We start from the raw sequence: 6535 nt of genomic DNA on the forward strand, positions 1-6535 counted from the left end.
ATATATATATATATATATATATATTCTTATGTACGCAAATATTATGTATGAATTTTGTGGGTAGTTTATTTAAAAACTGTAATTGACAAATGAAAAAAGAAAACCACCATAAACAACCAAAATTGATCAAAACCACAAGGAATTTGTTCAGAGTTATCATTCCTTTGAAATGTACCGCTCAGAATTGCATTAATTTTACGAATCTTGATGTAATAATATAATTTCAAATCACCGTTTTCACTCAAGAAGACTTTGAAGTAATCCATATGTTAAGCCTGTTTCACACGAGTATCCTTAAATTGGCCTGTTAAAGAGCAACATTTTCACGCAATGTATTGCTAGCAATATGGACATGTGGCGGTGTTGCCAGGCATTTTCGATTTCCTGAACGTTCTTTCTTAAAATAATCATTTTTGAAGATTCCGTTACGTCGTTGGATCTCATGGCGTGTGGAGCAATGGTCTTTTGGAGCTTTAGTCGGCTGGAACTTTTGTCGTTGAACTATATGTCTGTGGAGTTTTTGTCATTATTTAAAGCAGCTACACACGGCTTATTTTTCAAATAACTATAGATTGCTCCATTAGTGTTGAAAGCATGACAGCAAAAAAAAGCCTGATTTTTCTAAAAAAATAACCATTTTTTGTGTGACTGCGCTAGCCTAAGTCTGGTCATGACCAGATATTAGCGGACAAGTTTCTTTTGCCCACACAAAATGGTTCAATATTGTCCTACAAAGCAAGAGAGCAAAATAAAATGTTGTCTTTCACTTAGTAGGACAACAGTGAAACATTTTTTGTGCTGAAAATAATCCTAGCCGCCGATCTCTAGTCATGACTAAAGAGCGGACCCAGAGCGCGCTGTTCATTGTTCACATGTTGTAAATGCATTGTTAAAGGTTTGCCGAACTTTTTTACAAAGCATTTACAATAATGGAACAATAGACGGCGCGCTTCCGGTCCTACCTCTAGTCATGACACGGGATGAGTAATATTAATATATGTAGCCATGTTGCCCAACACTATTGCTGGTGTAGCCTTATTATTTTTATTATTTTATAAAATTACATATGCAACTACCACAAGGACTCCGGTATCGTCCATGATGCCCGATCATACAATGCAACACAAAATCTAGGCAATAAAAAATCAGCAATTAATTGCCGGCAATCATTGAGCCACACATTTCTGGGACACATGCTGAAAAAGTTGCTGTATGGTTGCTGAGCTACATTGCTGAAAAAAGATGCTCGTTTACAGGCTCCTTTAAATTTCAGTAGGTTCATACAAACCGGACATTTTTAATCGGATCATGCTTGGTAGCCATCAGTAGTAACTAGTGCATTTCTCATGAAATGGAAACCACAAATTAAAAATGAAGTACAAAAAAAAAGAGAGTGTGTTCACCTTGAACGTGACACGTATTGCATCATCGATTCGTGGCGATTCTGCCCATCCATCGGACGATTGCAAAAATCAAATCACTTCTTTCTTACAAACTCAACAACAATGGCCGCCATTCGATGTCGGCGTCATCAATCACTACCAATTGATCAACTACGTATGTTCATACACGCATTTAAAATATATTTAATTGTACCCCGATTGACGTGCACGTTGACCGCGGCAAATGTGGAAATATTTATAATATGAAGTTAGTGAAATAAAAAAATAAATATATGATCGACTACTAGAAAACAGTTGTGTGCGTTTGTATTGAGTATGTAATCTGACGTGACTGGTGTTATTAACACATATCGGGCCGGTCGCGGAAGTATGCACGCTTCTTATAAACTTTTTACTTTCATGCATGCTGTAATCGTTCAGTTTACCGGCTAATTAAAATCTTTTTTTCTTTTCATTACATTTTAATGACATTTTATTACACACAACATATGTAGAACTACCACAATATGTATATGTGTGTACATATGTACCTACATACATATGTATATCAGAAAACGATTGACGTTTTTGAGATATGTAATTTTTATAATATTTCTCACCTAATATGAAAACATTCACAGCTTATCTTTTTAGTGTGATAATCAAATCAGCCCACGCATTCAAACAGAAATGCAGAACCATTTTAGCACCTACTATAAATATACTACCTGTATGATTCTCCTTAATAAAGAGCCGTATGTATACACGTATTGATACAAATAGCGAAACATGTATCCGAGATTTGTCCAAGTATTAGGGGTTGCAATTTACCGTCAGATTTCATTTACCGGTAAACAATTTTTCTCATTACCGGTATATCAGTTTTTACCGGTAAATGAAATATAAATTTCATGGATTAAATAACTGTGTGTGGGTACTTTTCCTAAAAACATTTGCTTAAATTAAATCATAAATAATTACAAAGAAATGTCAGTTTAATAACGTCATATGAATACATAAAGTCCATTCATAATATTTTTTTCATTTTTATTTTTATGTTTTAATCAATCATATTTATTTATTTAAAGTTGGAACCATTTGAAAGTTTGGATAGTAAATGAAACAACCGTCTGATCGCATTAATTAGGATTTGGTAAATTTGTTTGGTCTTTGTTGCATCAGTTATTAGCAACTCTTACGAATGCATATTTTTGGACATTTAACACTGAAAATAAACAAATTCCAAACTATCTAATCTATAATACATCATTCGCATCGATTTTAATGCAATAATATGTCTGTATATGCACTTAATTCGTGATAAAATAATTAACGGTAAGATTTACCGATGGCTAAATTTTGTCGATTTACCGGTAAACCGGTAGACTGGTACATATACCCGTATTACAACCCTTAATATATGTATATATGTACACCGAGACTGAATTATGGCTCATAATTCAGGTGACATCAATGGTATTTTTAATCAAATTACAACGAGAAATTCGTTGCACGTTTGAAATATTGACGTACATATAATATTTGATGATATCAGATGATTCCAATTGATATTTACATAATCATAATCGTCGAGCCTTTGTATCGTAGTTCTGATACGTTCGATATTTATCAAAACAGATCTTATGTATGAGCGTAACTAGGAATTTTGGGCCCGTAAGCAAAAAATCATCAAGCCCCCCCCCCTCGAATTTTTAAATCGAAACACCAAATTTTTGGATTCGCAACGCAGTATTAATATAATTATTGTTAATATATAGGTACATAATATAATTTTCTTAATTTAACTCGCCTATTTTAAAATTTCTTCTTTCGAACCTTACTGTTTGCAAAACCATGAATTAGTTGTGCTCAATTGTAAGCAAAGATAGTTCATTGAGTCTGGTTTGACCGATCGAATTTATTTTATATTCTTTAATTATTTTAAATTTATTGAATGTTCTTTCTACACTAGCCACAGTTATCGGATGAGTAAAAAATAACACGAATGCGGTATATACTTCTGAAAAATCACTCTACAAACAACTGTAATCGGTAATAAGTAATTCTGAAAATTGCCTTATGATTATTGTTTCAAAAAGATCTTTCTTTATTAATAAAAGTACATGTGTAAATTGAGATTCGAATTGATCTGAGAAAACTTCTGGATATTTTTTTCTGAGATTCAAACAATGGTATGGAATATCTTTTTCCGACATATTAAAAATTTTCCTAGGTTCAAGAAAACTGAAATAGTTTTTCACTACCTGCATTTCCGCAAAACGATTATTTTGTCGATTTATGGCACCCTATTTCCGTGTGTCCGTAAGCATTGCTTACCCCCGCTACATAGTAGTTACGCCACTGTGTATGAGGTCAATTTCTGAAGAAAACAATAACAACTCAAGTTGACACAAACGAATTCTATATATGAAGGTATGTTTCTATATCATGAAGGTATGTTTTGGTAGTTCTTTGAGATGACCATGTACTGTACTTATAATAAATGCGTTTGATGGGTCTCGTTTAAGTCGAGTTGAGACAATAGAGCCGTGCTTGTCACGTCAATATCGCTCGAGCGTTTTTATTAATATCGTTGTTCTGATTCACAATGGACAATAGCCGTGGACCGCTTATTGATTTAGAAAAATAAGACGTTCTAAAATAATAATAGTATATAAAAAAAATAAACATGCAGAAGAAGCGTGATGTTCGAGCGATGAAAGTGTTTTTTCCACGGTACATTGTGCATCGCTTAAGTCATATGATGATAATGATGATGATGATAGTGATTATGGCGGTCAATTGTCACGCGATCTTAGCTCGCAAATAGGCGGAAGAAAAACGCATTTGACAATGTTCACTTTCGATTTTCAGATTCATGTCCTTCGCTGACTAATGTGACACGTGTGTTATTCCAGATAATGTACATGTATTACACTGTATTTTAAAAAAACCGATACCATAAGCGTAATATGATATATTTATGAGCGTCCATTCTGATGGATAGAGAATGGTTATTCCATTTCGCCGACGCTCTTTGATACTTGGTTGGAATCCAATTTGCTCGTAGTTGTTTTAAAAATTCTGTTTCAAAGTACACAACAGTAATCTAGTAACAATGCACGAAGTACAAATTGTGCATATGGTCGAGAGGGAAAATGTGGAGTTGTGGAGCGGTACGTGTGGTAGAGTACAAAAAGTGGTATGATCGTAACTCGACCGTGCACAAGATAACAAACAAACACACCCATTGAAGATCCATACCGAGTTCGAATTCAACGGAAACGCCTCATAATTGATCATAATACCCTTTTCTGATAAAATCAGAGGCTACTCGTATTTATCGCGGTCTTCATATTCACTGCGTTTCACGCCATATATGTATTAATTAATTTTATTTCATTATTATGTCATACAACGTTCGCTTATTATAACGTATTCTTGCTAAATCAACATAACCAGTAGATATGGCCTTTCCTAATAGAAAGTGTTTTTGATTGACGATGTTTGTGTTAACATTTTAGTTTAATTGGGAAGAGTCAAAATTATCTGGTTGTTTTCTTGTTATTCAATAGAATTTATTTGATAACAATCTAATTGGAATATTAAAATCAATTCACCTTTGGTTATCGTGGAATATTATCTACAAAGTGTACATACATATATGAAATGAAAATATTTACATTCATCCTACGTGCAATTTCGTTTATTTTTACAAGCTTCATATCAGCTTGTTGTAACTAATCTCTATATGTATGTATAACAAAATAATACAACACATGATAAATGCAATCTATATTTTCGAGGATTTAAGTTGTTTAAAAAATAATTTATATTTATAAATAAATAACTTACATTCATATATGTATGTAAGCATTCATAATTAAAAATATGTATGCATTTTTTTATTTGTAATAAGTAGATGTTTTAAATAATTATTTGTATATTTAGGTTTATTAATTATTTAATTGGGGTTTTCAAATGAATTGTTTTAGTCAAAACGATAAAGTTCCACCAGTTTAAAGTTATGATTATTTTTAGAGTGTTGATATATAATTCTCAAGAAATTTCTAAAAAATCTGTTTTATTAATTTTTGATAATTTTTTTTTACCAGAATGGTGTTATTTTTCTTACCAGAATGGTGTAATTTAAAAATATATTTAATAAGAATGCTCGAAAAAATTTTGAGTCGACGACGAAATTTTTTTCGATTGGCTCGTGTGCTTTTTCCCGTAAGCACATTTATTAGAATAATTGATGTCTGTAATTTGTTTTGACATTTTTAAAGAGAATTTATGAAACAGAATTTTTCATAATTTGCACATTATGTAATACGTAATTACACTCACTTTCGTAAGAAAATATGAAAATTTCAAATATTTTTTTAAAAACTGAAGATTTCAGATGTTGAGTTGTTAAAAATCACACTACATTGTAAAAATATAATAGATACATTCAAAAGTTGTACATATGTCTATTAGAAACAAAAAATGTATATAAAAACAAATAATTTCCTTATATACATATAGGTACATATAACGCACACATGTTGAAAATGTTACGATAAAAGAGAAGTCGCTGTTTATTTTTTCTTTATGTATAAAGTATTAATAGACAAAGTATTGTGATCATGAGAAATTTTGATCTTTCACAGACAAGAAATTTCGTTCTTCTATATTATAGATCATATAGTAATTATATAGTCTATAAGTAACAACAAATTTAGAATTCGAAGCATAAATGTCAGTGAAAAAAATCAATCTGTCGGTTCTGAAAGTTCCACATCAAAAGATCATTACATCCAACGACATAGTGGCACAAACATAATTTCAAAAATAAAAAAAATAAGAAGGAGCAATCAATAAGTCGACAAGTGGTTTGGTGAAAAAAATTTGAATATTGTTCGCAGATGACTAAATATAGATAGTAAGTCAATCAAATCAAATCCGGTCGCGAAGTTTTTGCAAGATGGTTATTGTCGTAATTTATTTATTTTTTTGTCAGGTACTTTGACGTACGAAATGCACACATTATCCTAATAAATTATGCACACATGAGAACGGAGAAATTCGACCTTGATCGAGGGAGCATCGCGTACGAATTTTACGCGGCGAGTATGTGTGCATCAACAGATTGTTATAATTTTCGTGAG

Source organism: Arctopsyche grandis, chromosome 1, assembly GCF_051622035.1.
Source record: "Arctopsyche grandis isolate Sample6627 chromosome 1, ASM5162203v2, whole genome shotgun sequence".
NCBI classification, from domain to species: Eukaryota; Metazoa; Arthropoda; class Insecta; order Trichoptera; family Hydropsychidae; genus Arctopsyche; species Arctopsyche grandis.